Here is a 17,738-nt window from a genome sequence, read left to right on the forward strand (position 1 = left end):
ATAAACTGCAGTTTCAAAAAATAACATGTAGTTTGTTGTTGCAGTGTGACCTAAATGTCATTTAAGTGGCGTTTTCGTGTTACTGATGGCCGCTGTTCTGTAGACAAGTTCGCTCACTAATAGTACAATGTAATAATACATTAATTCGTCATGTTATCGACACATAATACCTGTAGAGATTTGTGCAATCAATAGTAGAAACACATTTCCATTGTTTGTGTTAATGTTTTTTCGTACGTTCAATATTATGGTTTACTTTGAATTAACCACAACGCGGTTAATATAACCAAGAATTATACTTCTTCAAATAGACAACATTCACCAACATTCACTATACACATGTATATTCAAAAGGAAATAGACATCTGTCATAAACTTATTAATTCGCCATTTCAATCGCGTCCTCAGAAGAATTATTATAGCTGCCTACTCTCTCTCTCTCTCTCTCTCTCTCTCTCTCCTCTCTCTCTCTCTCTCAGTGTAACTGACTGAGATCTGAATTCTCCATTATGAATCTGTCGCCGTCTTGAAATATCTTCAGTGGAGATGTGACGTTGGTTCCCCCACCACCCTTTTTTATTATAATTTTATTTTTGGAAGTCTTTTAATAAGTCGACCTACATTTGAAATGCAGTGTCTCTCGCTTTTTGAAAGCGAGTGAATTCGAGACTATACGTTTAGAAATGTTGCCGACACTACTTATTTCCCCGTCATAATCTGGAGAGATTTCCTAAACAAAAGCAATATCGGTTTCGAAAGTGAAAGAATGCAGAGAAAGGCGAAGGGAAATTGATAAAGATCAGTCAGAAAAAAGATAGGTAAAGGACCTTGTTACGGGAGTATATAAAAGTATTCTACATAGGCCTAGACGACGCCACAGCATTGAGTCTACGATCAACTTCCACGAAATGATAACAAGTTTCCCGCTAAAAATTCAAAGTTCTCGAATGAGTTTCCCATTGAGCCAACTTGCTTATCAAGTGGTGGAAAAAGGAATATTACGTAGGCACTAAATTGCCGATGGGTGGTAATGGAATAATTTTCATAATATACTAAATTAGCATTAGGTTATTCGTGCAGCATTTATTTAATCACACATTTCACAGTTCTGCTAGTGCTAGCCTCCCTTCTTGCAGTATTTAACGTAATTATTTAAGCACAATATCTCTACTTCTATTGGCATCTAGGAGGTAAAAACTCGAGCTAGAAGGGACCAATCAATTCACCAAAAACAAACCACCTGAAATTCTCAAAGAGAGCTCAGAATCACTCGTACCATCAAACACATTTTAGACTAAAATAGCCCTTAACGAGAGCCGAGATGAGTCTAGTTAGGACGCTCTTACTTTTGTTTAAATTATCTAGAGAGCTTCACCTGGACCAAACCTAGTTAAAAAAAAAAAAAAAAAAAAAAAAAAAAAAACTGCATTATACACCAATTAAAAATAAAAAGTAATAAAAAACTCCTAAGCGGGAAAACCTTAAGAACGGAATAGAATAAAGTAATTCTGGTTGTAGCACTCTCACTTTTGTTTACGGTATCTAGTAGCGTCACCTAGACCCGATCTAGTTTTTTTTTTTTTCATTTTCAAAGGGCTACATCGTACAGAAATGAAAAATAAAAGTAATAAAAGACTCGCAAACGGGATAATCTTGAGAAAAAAATACGAAAAACATGATGAACGAAGGAAAGAAAAAGAAAAAAAGGAGGATTTTAAGAAACAAGACTGAAACACCAAGGTGACTCCCAGCACTTGTCAAGCAGATTCCGATTTATTTTCGTACTAATTTTGGGTCGTATTATGCACCCTTCACAGATGATATTATGGGGGGAGTCACAACTTTATAATCTCTCTCTCTCTCTCTCTCTCTCTCTCTCTCTCTCTCTCTCTCTCTCTCTCTCTCATATCGTGCCATCTTTCCGTCTCATCACAAAAGGTGTCTGTTTAGTCTACCAGATGGTGGCTATAAATGCTTAATCTGGCTCGCGTATGTATGGAGACTATGTAAGGGTCTACAGTGTGATGTAACGGCTTCATCTGATTGTTTTATAATTTATGGAATTGCTGTATTGTTTTGCATACTTTTTTTCACGTTGAATACTGAACGTCACCCAAGATTTATGTTATCCTTTGTACCTTTTAATGATTGCAATAAACTTTTTTTATTCTCTCTCTCTCTCTATAAAGGAAATAATTATTATTCTTGATAAATGTCAAGTACAAGAACTACGTAACGGGTTCTTGTTTAGCTGTTATCTGCAATTGTGGCATGGAATAAAAGTTAAATTCAACTAGATCATTCGGATTTCACTTTCTTGCCAAACTGTTCCAACCATGAAGGTATTTCGCCTAGTTAATATTCTCTTAATTAGGTGTACTGAACCAGTAACCTAGGAGCTAAGAAGGCTATATATATATATATATATATATATATATATATATATATATATATATATATATATATATATATATATATATATATAAGCTATGGTGCCAACTATATTACAGTAAGCAATAGCTGTCTTTGTCAATGTAAGTATTTTCGCATGTAAGGCAAATATTTTGTAATTTTCGGAAACAGAGACGAATACAATAGACTCACTAGGCCTATTACCGAGCCACAAAAACCGAATCAAGCCCCATTTACTTATTCAGCTTCCTCGAATTCAGCAGAAAAGCGAAAACGAATCGTGAATCAGAAATGCAAGCTTTTAAACCAAACAAGATTTACCACTTTGGTTTTTTTTTATCCCAACGAGGATTAAAAATAAAATTAAAAACTTCCATTTTAGAAAAAACCACTGAAAGAGTGGAGACCAGGGTAAGTTAAATAAGCTGTTAAATTATTCATTTTTCATGATGGTATACACTTCCGGGTGTTACGCGAAGAGAAAAGAGTTAAAAGCAAAATCATACTTTGTGATTATATACGTTAGAGGCCTCTGGGTTAATATAGGACCTTTGTCGGTGACAATAAGGCGAAAATAAATGCGTCAAGATGCTACATGAACGCGTTTTCCGGCGGCATTTGGCATCTTGCCGCCAAACTTGGAACTAATTAGCAAACATTTTTGCATATTTGTGTAAAACCGATAAAGCTCTGTGAGCTCGTTACAGCTATGACGCGCAAGAGAGAAGTCGGGTAACTTCATTTCTGTCGTCGGCTAAGGAAATTTGCCGAGTTAATTCGCGGGAATAAATCGAGCAATAACTGGCTACTTGATCTTTTACGTTTGGTTGCAAGATGCAGAGATACCGTAGATGTAGTACCTGCGTGACAATGCCTCAAGTTCAACAAACTTTCTCAAACTTTGTTGCGCTTTTTTCAGTTTAGAACTTTTTCTTAGATCCATACACAAAGCTCTTACACTTCTTCAAAGTGCCAAGTCCCTTAAACACTTGGACGACCTACGGTTATAAAAATCATTCACAACTTTTACGTATCCCTAAGCAAGTGATGACCACTTTTTTTTACTTCTATAGCTTCCTGGCTATCCTAACGTTACCATCAACAACGTTTCCGTTACGTAACACAAGAGCAACAACTCATTCCTATTTTGGTCTAGTTCAGACGGACATTGCATAGCCACTGGTATTAAAAGACCTGGTTATAATCTGTTCATCAGCAACAGATAAAGACGGGATAAATGACTAGATTACGTAGCTATTAACACGTCTAACCGGTAAGCACTCGATATCAATACCAAATCCAGATAGACTTAGTCACCTAACCAGTCTGGAGTAGGAAGCCAACATTACTGGACGTATGTCTACGTCAGCCTTTCCTTATAAACTTTTAACGTAGCTACGTACGTTTTATTTCGACGTCTCTTTTATAATAAAGATATTGTTAAAAATATACTCGTGTTGCCTTTAGATAAGTTAACAAATTGAGTAGTAAAGTAACTACAAAATTACACTCCAAGTTTCTTTTACAAATTACGTTAGGGAGGAGACAAACTTTTTTACACTAGTGAAAAACTAAGCAAAAAGAATTTATTAACGCATATAAAATAACAGACAAATAAATAAATAGACATATACACAGACAGATAAACAGATAAATAAATAAGTAATTAAGTGTTGGAACTATATGAAACAAACGATACAAAAACAGATAATCGTTAAAGAATTGGCTTCTCTCATCTTGCTTAGACCGAAGGTCGCTTGGATCATAAATCACTTTGCGCAGGTCTCTCGCAGCCGTGCGCGAATAGCGGAACCTTTTTGTTAAAAGACTCGCGGGGTCTCTTACTGAGTAATTCCCTAGCTACTCTATCTTTTATTTGTAAACTCAACGCAAAACACAATTTTCAGACCTTTTTAGGCTCCTCTAGAGACCTTTTCTACGCCCCAACCAGAACTACTACTACAACAACAATAAAGTACTTTGTAGGCTTACTCTCGGAGTAAGCGAAAATGAACGTTGGCCAACTATTGACCAATACTGATAAAAAAAAAAAGGGATATTTACAAGAAAAATTTAGGAAACTCAGTATAAAATCAGTTCTCTAAGTCGGTCATATTATTCAACAAATTATTATTATTATTATTAATATTATGACAATCAAAAGCCACAGTAGTGTTAAAATATATTATTGTACAATGGTAAAAATACAAGGAGAGACTTTCGGATACTACTCCGTATCCCTCTTCAGTCCTACTGACGTTCAAACAATAGAAGGAGCGTTACAACAGTGGGGAAAAAAAATTGGTTCAAGGCGGATGGATTTAAGTGTTGGTCAGGTAATCCCCGTTCGGTTGTTTCTGTTGGCGAGACGGCTGGAACGGTGAAGTGGTCGTTCAGGTGATTCCAGCTCAGCAGACACTCCATCGGTGCCATGACTTGAAGCTGTAATAACCTCAGTCATCTGGGATAAAAGAGAGGTGGGAGCAACATCAGGGGTCTCACAATCACCAGACATATGAATCCCAAAGTGGCCAATTATTAAAGAATTGGTAAATCTATCTTCATCAGTGAAGGTTTTGTTCCCTTCAAAACCTCACCCCTTTCTAATAGCAGCTCCTTCCACTAAGCGACGAACACCAACATCCCCACTCTTAAAAATGACAGAGGCACCATTCCAATTGATGTTGTGTCCTGGAACGAATGAATGTGAAACAAGAGCATTATTCATTGCATGGAGTTCATAGGCCCTACGATGTTCAGAAAGTCTTACATCCAAACCCCGCCCACTTTCTCCAAAGTATTTCTGACGGCAATTGGCACAGGGAATTTGATAAACACCGGGTGTTTTCCTAATACCATTGTTGTTATCATTGTATACTAACCGATTTCTAATAGTATTCTAAAAATACAAAAGCAATTTGAATTTCTTTTTGCTTACTATTTGCAAGCTAGCAGGTATTTTCCAGTTTCGGATTGTAAGCTATGGATAAATACTTCTTATTTTTTACCACTTTAGGATTACCTGCTGCACTCATACCGTAATATATTCGTTTTGCTTTAGAGATAGCTCTTTCTATAATGTGAGTGGGATATTTCATACCCTTAAAAACATTGAAGATATGCTGAAGCTCAAGTTCTAAAAGTTCAATATCACAAATAAGAAGGGCTCTAAGACAAAAGTTAACAATATTCGCTTTTACCCTCAACGAATGAAAGGAATAGAAATGAATGTACCCCTCAGCATTAGTACTTTTACGAAACACGGAAAATTTAAACCTGTTACTTACGTTATCTCTAACAACCAAAATCTCCAAAAATGCAAGCTTATTATCTTCCTCCAGTTCAACAGTAAATTTAATAGAGGGTACAATGCTATTGGCACGGTCAACTAGCTGTTGTAACCGTGTGTCGTTTCCTTTGAAAAGAATAAAAATATCAACAAATCTGACCCAGACCAGTGGCTTTATGTGTGGATCACAATTTTCTAAAATACTCTTCTCCACGAACTCCATGCACAGATTGGACAAGATGGGCTCAAAATTTCTGAACATCGTAGGGCCTATGAACTCCATGCAATGAATAATGCTCTTGTTTCACATTCATTCGTTCCAGGACACAACATTAATTGGAATGATGCCTCTGTCATTTTTAAGAGTGGGGATGTTGGTGTTCGTCGCTTAGTGGAAGGAGCTGCTATTAGAAAGGGGTGTGGTTTTGAAGGGAACAAAACCTTCACTGATGAAGATAGATTTACCAATTCTTTAATAATTGGCCACTTTGTCAACGATTTTAGGATTCATATGTCTGGTGATTGTGAGACCCCTGATGTTGCTCCCACTTCTCTTTTATCCCAGATGACTGAGGTTACTACAGCTTCAAGTCATGGCACCGATGGAGTGTCTGCTGAGCTGGAATCACCTGAACGACCACTTCACCGTTCCAGCCGTCTCGCCAAACAGAAACAACCGAACGGGGATTACCTGACCAACACTTAAATCCATCCGCCTTGAACCAGTTTTATTTTTTTTTTTCCACTGTTGTAACGCTCCCTGACCGTCAGTAGGACTAAAGAGGGATACGGAGCAGTATCCAAAAGTCTCTTCTTGTATTTTTACCACTGTACAATAATATATTGTAACACTGCTGTGGCTTTTGATTGTCAATATTATAGCATCGTTACGGAGGTTCCTTAGTTCATTATTATTATTATTATTATTATTATTATTATTATTATTATTATTATTATTATTATTATTATTATTTACACAATAAAACGCATTTGCTTAGAAAGAAGAAACGTGGAGCAAAATATAACATCTGAATAAATAAATATCAACAAGGAACTTTGGCCTACAAAAAAAAAAAAATAATTAAAAAAAAATAATAAGGAACAATAGAGGTCACTTTCAAAGTATAATCTCATTCTCTTCATTTTATGACCAAATCAGCTTCAGTAACATTGCAAGAAAAAAAAAGAAATCCTTCTGTAGTTTATGCTTATATATTCATAAAAAAAATGAAGGCTTCTGATACCGAGTTGCATGACGACAGAACGAGGGTGAGGCTGCAATGCAAAGTGAGTTCGTTTATTATATATATATATAATATATATAATATATATATATATATATATATTAATATATATATATATATATATATATATATATATATATGATATATATAAATATATATATATATATATATATATATTATATAAATATAATATAATTCATATTATATAATATATATATACATATAATATATATATATATATATATATATATTATATATATATATATTAATTATATATATATATATATATATATATATATATATATATATATACACTTACATAATTATGTATACATGTGTATGTAAGGTATTAGTGGGCGAACGTACAAATAGTCTAACACATCAAATAAGAATACCAAAATGAAAACTAGAAATATTACCACGGTTTTTCACACTGAAAACATTAAAATAAACAGCATAACACTTCTTGTGCCCTCAAGTAAAAAAAAAAGTAAGTAAATCTTTACTAAAAACCAAACAAAAACCAAATGAATCCCAATACACATCTGTATGCACAGAATTCTGCAACGTAAACACGAACAAAGATAGAAAAATGAAGCTGCACAAGGACGCGCATGCGCGGAACGCAGTTACAGAACGCTGGCACAAAGAAATGAAACAGTAAACGGATTTAGTGTTGGGCAAAGCACTTGGGGTGAAAGTAAAAGATTATAGCTGACTCAAAGTTGTTCGTCCACTTACAAACGTCAAGTTTTATTATGTACGTCTTGCATATGCACGAAACGAGACCTTAGTCCAGATATGAGACTGTAGTCCAGATATAAGTTAAGAGTTTTTTTTTATTATTATTGTACATATAGGAAAATATTCCATCTCATAATCCTCATAATGACTAACAGACACTGCAATTGGTGTGGGCTATGTAAATCTGTAAAATTATCAAGAAATCGGACTCCCAGACTAATACATTTGAAGCCACAATTGCTTAAGCAAATACGTTAAGAAGTAACTCTCTCTCATGATTATACGCGCTGGACTAGTTTGCATTCTTGTAGCAATTGCTCAGAATCCTTGAGTGCAGCTGAGGGTTTAACATTGTATGTATGTGGGAGTATATATATAAATACATACACACAAACACACATATATATATATATATATACATATATGTATAAACACCATGCATTCTCCTCTACCATATTCGAGTAGACACACACCGCCGATAAAAATCGTGTGGCCCCATCTCCCCGTCAGTAAACCAATTCGGAATTTTCACACCCGTGGAATGAAACGGTAAATGCTTCATACCCCTTGCCTTCAACCTGATGGGAGGTGTGAGAATAGCTTAGCGCATCTAAAAAAAATATATATATATGTAACCAGTTTAATTTGCATGAGGCTCAAAATTTTTTTTGCCGACTGTACCGACGTATATTACATATGCGCAAACACTTCCATACTCTTCTATGGCCTTACAAGAACTTCTCTAAGTTTACCTACGTTTTATGGGCAAGTGAAGACCTCATTATCTTCCTCCTTCTCTCTGATATGTCTTGAATGACTGGTCAACAACCGTTTCTCTAGCTTTTTGTAGTGCTTAGGTCATGTCAATTGCCACGGGATGAATTTTTAAATCATCCAGTATTTCCTCAGGTGGTTGTCCGGTCACTTCCTGAATAAGTAAAGGCATCATTAATATCTGGGAGCAATGAGGAAGGCAAAATAAAGTTCCTGAATCGTGATACTGAATCGAAAATAAGAAGCTATTTATATATTAAAAAACTACTGACTTTCAAGTCAATGGTGCCTGAGATGGGCTTGTTTCATATGAATAGGTTTCTTCTGAATAATAATAATAATAATAATAATAATAATAATAATAATAATAATAGTAATAATAATAATAATAAACTACACTGAAGAAGAATTTAAGATTATGCAACCTTTTCACCTATTATTATAATTACTAGCCATCTACGGGCATAACCAGCCCCGTTTCAGGTAATCCCTTCTCACCCCCATCCCCTTCGGAGAGGTTGGGGAAGGTAGGATGAAACCCAATTATAAACATTCTTAGGGGTCCCCACTATAACCCTGCCAAGTTTCATGCACATCGGACCAGCCGTTTGGCCGTGATTGAATGACAGACGGACGACGGACAGACGGACAGACAAACATAACGCCCATTATAGAAAGATTATTATTATTGTTTTTTTTATTATTTTTTTTTTTTTTTTGCTCTATCACAGTCCTCCAATTCGACTGGGTGGTATTTATAGTGTGGGGTTCCGGGTTGCATCCTGCCTCCTTAGGAGTCCATCACTTTTCTTACTATGTGCGCCGTTTCTAGGATCACACTCTTCTGCATGAGTCCTGGAGCTACTTCAGCCTCTAGTTTTTCCAGATTCCTTTTCAGGGATCTTGGGATCGTGCCTAGTGTTCCTATGATTATGGGTACAATTTCCACTGGCATGTCCCATATCCTTCTTATTTCTATTTTCAGATCTTGATACTTATCCATTTTTTCCCTCTCTTTCACTTCAACTCTGGTGTCCCATGGTATTGCGACATCAGTGAGCGATACTCTCTTCTTGATTTTGTCAATCAACCTCATATCTGGTCTATTTGCACGTATCACCCTATCCATTCTGAGACCATAGTCCCAGAGGATCTTTGCCTGATCATCTTCTATCACTCCTTCAGGTTGGTGTTCGTACCACTTATTACTGCAAGGTAGCTGGTGTTTCTTGCACAGGCTCCAGTGGAGGCTTTTGCTACTGAATCATGCCACTTTTTGTACTGGTTCTGTGCAAGTGCCGGACATTTGCTTGCTATGTGGTTTATGGTCTCATTTTTCATATTGCACTTCCTACATATGGGAGAGATGTTATTTCCATCTATCGTTCTTTGGACATATGTGGTTCTTAGGGCCTGATCTTGTGGTGCTGTTATCATTCCTTCAGTTTCCTTCTTGAGCTCTCCCCTCAGTAGCCATTGCCACGTGTCATCGCTGGCTAGTTCTTTAGTCTGTCTCATGTATTGTCCGTGCATTGGTTTGTTGTGCCAGTCCTCTGTTCTGTTTGTCATTCTCCTGTCTCTGTACATCTCTGGGTCTTCGTCTACTTTTATCAGTCCTTCTTCACATGCACTCTTGAGCCATTCGTCTTCAATGGTCTTCATATATTGCCCCACTGCTTTGTTCTCGATGTTGACGCAGTCCTCTATGCTTAGTAGTCCCCTCCCTCCTTCCTTTCGTGTTATGTATAGTCTGTCCGTATTTGCTCTTGGGTGTAGTGCTTTGTGTATTGTCATATATTTCCTCGTTTTCTGGTCTATGCTGCGGAGTTCTGCCTTCGTCCATTCCACTATTCCTGCGCTGTATCTGATTACTGGCACTGCCCATGTGTTTATGGCTTTTATCATATTTCCAGCGTTGAGTTTTGACTTGAGTATCGCCTTGAGTCTCTGCATATATCCTCTTTCCTGATCGTGTCCTTCATCTCTTGATGTTTTGTATCCCCTCCTTCCATTATTCCCAGCTATTTGTATCCCGACTCATTTATGTGTTTGATGTTGTTCCCATCTGGTAGCTTTATCCCTTCAGTCCTTGTTACTTTGCCCTTTTGTATGTTGACTAAGGCGCATTTTTCTATTCCAAACTCCAACCTGATGTTCCCAGATACAATCCTTACAGTCTGGATTAGGGTATCTATTTCCTTGATGCTCTTACCATACAGCTTGATGTCGTCCATGAACATCAGATGGTTAATTCTGTTGCCTTTCTTGAGTTGGTACCCAGCATCCATCTTCTGCAGTACTCAGTACTTTTGTCATGGGAATCATGGCTACTACGAAGAGTAGTGGGGACAGTGAGTCGCCCTTGAAGATCCCTCTCCTGATATTAACCTCTGCTAGTCTTATTCCAGAGCTTGTAAGTATTGTATTCCAGTTGCACATTGTACTTTTGAGGAAGCTGATGGTGTTTTCCTCTACCCCATATATTTTGAGGCATTCTATTAGCCATGTGTGTGGTACCATGTCGAAGGCTTTCTTATAGTCTATCCATGCCATGCTTAGGTTAGTTTTCCTTCTCTTACTGTTCTTCATTTCCATTTTGTCTATCAGGAGCTGGTCTTTTGTGCCCCTACACTTCCTTCTGCAGCCTTTGTGCTGGTGGGGGATGGTGTTTGTATCGTCTAGGTAGTTGTATAGCCTTTCGCTGATGATACCTGTTAGTAACTTCCACATTATTGGTAGGCAGGTGATAGGCCTGTAGTTACTAGCTATATTTCCCTTACTCTTGTCTTTCTGGACTAAGGATGTTCTTCCTGTGGTCATCCATTTGGGTGCATGGTGATTTGTGATACAATGCTGGAGTTGTTCTGCTATTCTTGGGTGTAGGGCCTTGAAGTTTTTGAGCCAGTATTCACGGACTTCATCGGGACCTGGGGCTTTCCAGTTGGGCATTTTCTGTAGTTGGTGTCTTACTGTGTCTGTCGTGATGACAATGAATCTTTGTTTTATTCTCCCTGTTTCTTCAGCTTTAGCTTCCTGGAGCCATGTTGCATGTTTGTTGTGTGATATCGGATTGCTCCAGATGTTTTCCCAAAGTCTCTTACTTGGTTCAACTTCAGGAATTTCTTGGTGGTTGTCTTCCCCTCTTAGTTGGCTGTATAGTCTTTTCTGGTTGGTTCCGAATAGTTTGTTCTGTTGGTATCCCTTATTCCTGTTCATGTACCATTGGATCTTATGTGCTTTGGCCTTAAGCCTCTGTTTTAGATCTTCTATTATGTTGTTTAGTCCCCTCTCGTGTACTTTGTATTTCTCGTTCAGTTCCTCCCTTGTTTTCTTGCTTCTTAGCCTTTTTTCTGCCATCTCTTTCAGTTTACTCAAGTCCGATCTCATCACCATGATTTGCTTTTCCAGGTGTCTTTTCCAAGGAGGTTGCTGCTTTGGCTTCTGTTGGGTTGGTTGTGCTGGTGGTGTTGGTGTTCGTATCCCCATCAGTTCTGCTACTAATCTTGCTCCTGCATATGTCAAGTTATTTGTTTCTGTGATATTGGTGGTGTGTATTAGTCTCATTATTTCATTGACCTCACTTGTTTTCTCCCTTAATTTCTTGGTGTTGTAGGCTTTCATGGAGGGAATCTTTGTTCTCTCTGTATCTGGCTTCATCCATTGTCTGATCTTTTCTACCCATTCCGTCCTGTCTGTTACTTTGTCGGTGTTTCTTCGTGTGTCGTTGTTTGATACCTCATCATCCCTGAAGTCTTCTGTGGCATCGTCTCTCAGTTCGTCTTCTTGTAATTCGTTGCCGTGTGTCATTTCCTTTTCCAATTCCTCTCTTTCTGTTGGGGAGAGCCAGTTCTTTTTCTTTATGTTCCTTACTTGGTCTGCCAGCCTCTGCTCTATTTGGGGGGTGTTATTCCTCTCATTCCAGATGTTGACCAACCTTCTTCTATATCCTCTGTCCGTCAGGTTGCTTCTGATGTAGCATCTCCATATTTCCTTATTTTCTTCTCTTGTCCATTTCTTCCTCTGGTTTGCTTCTATAGCTCCATTCTCTGGTTGTTGGTTACTGTCGTTGTGGTGGTCAGTTGCTGGATGACGACCTCCAAGTACCTGACAGTCTTCCCTTTCAATTGGGCTGAATACCTGGCTGCCGGACGAAGCTCTTCTGTTGCCAGAGGTTCCATTTACATCGTTGTCGTTTGATCCTTCATTTCTTTCCATCATTGCTGAGATTTGCTATTTAACCCATAGCTGGACCCTACCCCATCAGGAATAGGTATTCATTTACAGCTGAGTAGACTGAGGAAATTATGGTAAAGATCTGTTCCCAAGGAATCAACGCCGAGGAGAGCGGTCACCCATCCAACGACTGACCAGCCCCAATGTTCCTTAACCAGTCAATTGACGGCCTAACCCACTCTGCCACGGTGCCACTTTTATTATTATTATTATTATTAATTATTATTATTATTATTATTATTATTATTCCGAAGATGAACCCTATTCATATGGAACAAGCCCACCACAGGGACCGATGGCTTGAAAGAATGTGTTCATTAGAAACAAGTAAAAAAAATAAAGGGAAATACAGAAAGGGGAGATAACTTAAGAAAATAATCCAATTAACAATTCAATATATAGAAAAATATTGTCATTAAACTAATACAAGGAGAACTGTATCAGGGCACGACATTTGTACAAAGTGAAAACCAAAACTAATATAGACATACCCACATTAGTGATGAATGAAGGATTCCGTTTATATTCGAGGGCAATCGGACTTATGGAAGATGCAGCTAAATGTGAAACAGGAGAAAATGATGACAAATGAACAGACCGTGGATGTTGCGTCAAGAATTCATGCGTGGAATCGATTCAGGAACAACGGTTCGCAAGTATGTTGCAAGACTCTGGGGATTATTGAGAAACAACACTGGATACCTCACTGAGAAAGCAAGGGGATACATTATCAGGAAAAAGAAAGGATTATTGGATACCTCGCTAAGAAAGCAAGGGGATACATTATCAGGAAAAAGAAAGGATTATTGGATACCTCGCTATAAAAGCAAGGGGATACATTATCAGGAAAAAGAAAGGATTATTGGATACCTCGCTATGAAAGCAAGGGGATACATTATCAGGAAAAAGAAAGGATTGTTGGATACCTCGCTAAGAAAGCAAGGGGATACATTATCAGGAAAAAGAAAGGATTATTGGATACCTCGCTATGAAAGCAAGGGGATACATTATCAGGAAAAAGAAAGGATTATTGGATACCTCGCTAAGAAAGCAAGGGGATACATTATCAGGAAAAAGAAAGGATTATTGGATACCTCGCTAAGAAAGGAAGGGGATACATTATCAGGAAAAAGAAAGGATTATTGGATACCTCGCTAAGAAAGGAAGGGGATACATTATCAGGAAAAAGAAAGGATTATTGGATACCTCGCTAAGAAAGCAAGGGGATACATTATCAGGAAAAAGAAAGGATTGTTGAGAAACAACACTAGATATCTCACGCAGAAAGCAAGGGGATACATTGTCAGGCCAAGAAAGGATTATTAAGGAACAACACTAGAAATCTAACGCAGGAAACATAAAGATACGATGCCAAGCAAAAAATTTCTTAATACACAATTTCTATTTTCTGTGATAATTTGGAATCAACACAGTGCTAAACACAATGTTACAAAAATATACTGTCTAATTATCTATAAGAAGAATAATATTTTTTGGTACAAATTTTGTCATATAATGTAAAGATTTCTAATCATACTTTGTGGAAACAAAAAATTTGTAAAAGAAATATACTGCCAAATTAATTTTAATAAGAATAATATTCTTGGTATAACATTTTCACTTATTGTGAAAACTTAGAACTCAATTTTGCTGCAGACAAAAAATGTGACAAAAATTTTACCAGATTCTTGTAAGGTATATTGATTAATACAAACACCATCAAATTTTCCGTGGGTTCAGCATTTTGAGAATTAATTTCAGTATCAGCTATGGATATGGGAGCCCTTAAAAACACCTGCAATTGTTTTTTGAAAATCGTTACCTAAGAAAAAAATAGCAGGGGAAAAAAACAAACATCAAAGACAATTACCATTGGTAGTATTAACTATTTTCTGAGCGTTCACAAAGTCTGCGACTTGAATCAACAAAAAAAATCTAGATTTTTCGAAGCATAGAATATAAATAAAAATCGAGTACAAGAAAACAAAACTATACACAAAGCCAATCGAATGGCCGACAAACTAACGAAGAAATACAAAAGGTAAGCCAAAGATATAAACAAAGTTATAGAAACAAAATGCATATAAACAAAGATATACAAACATAGACATATGAACTATGATTATTCGGCGTACCCAGCTGTGGCCAAGTCGTTAGGTACTTCCCTCGCAGAAAAATTTGTGAGTCATGAACTCATCACGATCGATTTGGAAACTGTGGTCATTTTTCGATGCTCCTCTTGGCAAGGTTGGATGAAGTCTAATATTTTATTATGTCGTGGTGTCTTTCCTTATGTTACTGAGGACGAGCAAAATGTTAAAAGATTCATTTTATAATTTTTTTTATGCTGCCTTCGTTAAAGCATTTCAGATTCTTGACCAAATAGGTAGGATAATCAATTTGATTTGTGGCTGTCAAGATCATCCGGTATAAATAATGGATAATTCTTCTGTCTTAAATAATTGACAAAATTGGTAGAATAATCAACCTGTCAAGGTCACCCTGTACAAATAAAAAGATTCATAATTCTTCTTTAAAAAAATATATTAATTTCTCTCGCTTGCAAGCTTAACAGTATTTCGACAGAAGAAACAAATATTCTAAGAATAATGAGATCAAGTAAACATTCACGTATTCAAATAATCGGTAATTCCGCGGAAAAAATAATTATTGAGTAACTTTGCTTGCAACCTGAAAGCATTTCTCCACTGGAAAGATTTTTGAAAATAATCAGTTAAAATGAACGCTCACTTATCTCGTTACGTATGGCAACCATTTCACATACCCGCAGGTAATTCAGCCTTTGAGGCTGACTGATAAGTGAGATTTACCCTAACGAATTATGCTTGCATGCAGTCGGGAGATGCAACAAATCACACTCCAACTGAGGAGAAAGATTGAGTGGATGCGATTACCTTGATAACTTTATATGCGAGCGTACGATAACTTTCGCATTTTTATCTGCACGATGACGCTAGCAATTTTGTGTAAGATAAGTTTCAGTTTTGTGTAAGATAGCTTCCGAATTTTTTTGTGTACAATAACTTTCAAATTATCGTGAGCAAGATAACTTTCGAATTTTTTGTGTACGATAACTCGACTTTTGTGTACGATAGCTTTCGATTTTCGGTGTGTACGATAACTTTCGAATTTCAAGGTTTACAATAACTTTCGAATTTTGGTGTATACAGTAACTTTCGAATTTGAGTGAATTCAATAACTTTCAATTTTTGGTGTATAGAATAACTGTCAAAATTTGGTGTGTATGATAACATTCGAATTTTATGGTTTACAATAACTTTTGAATTTTGGTGTGTATGATGACTGTTAAATTTTGGCGTGTACAATAACTTTCGAATTTTGGCGTGTACGATAACTTTCGAATTTTGGTGTGTTCGATAACTTTTAAATTTTGGCGTGTACGATAGCTTTCGAACTTTGTTGTGTACGATAACTCGATTTTTTTGCAGCATCCCTTTATCACTGATGAATAATTATACGACTGCCAAATAAAACCTCACACTTTATGGTCCACAAATAAGGAGCAATACCTGAATTATGGAGTCCGCCTACACAGCATAATTTCGCAAAAGCAAATAGGCAATTGTAATGCTCTCTCTTCGTATATTTCTCATTACCATTCGTGGTGAAACCCACCCATTCTACCCTCTTTTTTTCCTTCCTCTTGCATTATTCAGGCCTGGGCTTCTTATGGGCATTAGGTTGTCCTTGTCGTTAGCACGAGTTCTTCATTAAATAGCCATTCTTTTAATTTTTCTAGCCTTTTTCATGATTGGGCTCATGAGGGGCATCAGGACAGCTTACATTTTGACATGACATCTCCTTTGCAAAGCTTACAAATGCTCCTGACAATATCCTTTGCCTTATCCGCCCTTCTTTGTTCTAGTTTCTCAATGGCTTTGAGACTATAGTTCAAGTTGAATATTACATTCAGATTTTCAAAAAATCTTATTTTCTTCTAAATATAATTATCTCGTCTTGCTCCGTCACTATAATCATGCTGATATGATATCCGTAAGGATCGTTTGATTGTTGTTTTGGGAGCTTATCGTAGGATATCATAGGATATCATATGATTACGATCCGCTCTTGACAAAGGATCATCGCTCTCCTTTGCCACCCCCGACCGATTCGTTCCTGGAATAAAATGATGCATCCTTGTCAATTCACCCCGGCTTCCACTTCAGACTGCTTATTCCTTCAGGGATACTCGAGGCCTTCAGAGATAAAAAGGATTCCAATAAAGTATTTTGCCGAAATCGCAGAGTAACGGGATATCAGATGCAAACAGCCATAAATTGGATGCTCTTGCTCCCCTCCAAATCCCTCCCCCTCGTCCCATCTCCCCGTCGCTAAATTATTTATTCAACCTTGTTTATTCCCGAGGGATTCCACTTGGCGTCACGGTTATTGAAATTTCTGAGCGAATATTCCCTCCCTCCCTCCCTCCGTCCCTCCTTGGCCAAATGCCTTACTTAAACCTGGAGGAGGGAACTGTTTTAAAAGCATCGCGGAATAACATATAAACTCACTTGTGCGGTTAAGTAGGTACTTAAGTATACTTCAGTATTAGGAATAGGTCATCAGGTCGTTGTACTGTGCCTGTGATATGGAATGGAGGTCTTATTGAAAGTGCTATAGCCTGACCTACTTACCTACCTACCTACCTCTCTCTCTCTTCCCGAGTTTTTTTATTGAAAACACTATAGCCTGGCTCTCTCTCTCTCTCTCGGTTTTTTTATTGAAAGACAATAGCCTGACTCTGACTCTCTCTCTCTCGGTTTTTTTTATTGAAAGCACAATAGCCTGACTCTCACTCTCTCTCTCGGTTTTTTTTATTGAAAGCACTATAGTCTGATTCTCTCTCTCTCTCTCTCTTCCTGAGTTTTTTTTTATTGAAAGCACCATAGCCTGGTTTTCTCTCTCTCTCTCTCTCTCTCTCTCTCTCTCTCTCTCTCTCTCTCTCTCTCTCTCTTCCTGAGTTTTTTTTATTGAAAGCATTATAGCCTGATTCTCTCTCT

Source organism: Macrobrachium nipponense, chromosome 9, assembly GCF_015104395.2.
Source record: "Macrobrachium nipponense isolate FS-2020 chromosome 9, ASM1510439v2, whole genome shotgun sequence".
NCBI classification, from domain to species: Eukaryota; Metazoa; Arthropoda; class Malacostraca; order Decapoda; family Palaemonidae; genus Macrobrachium; species Macrobrachium nipponense.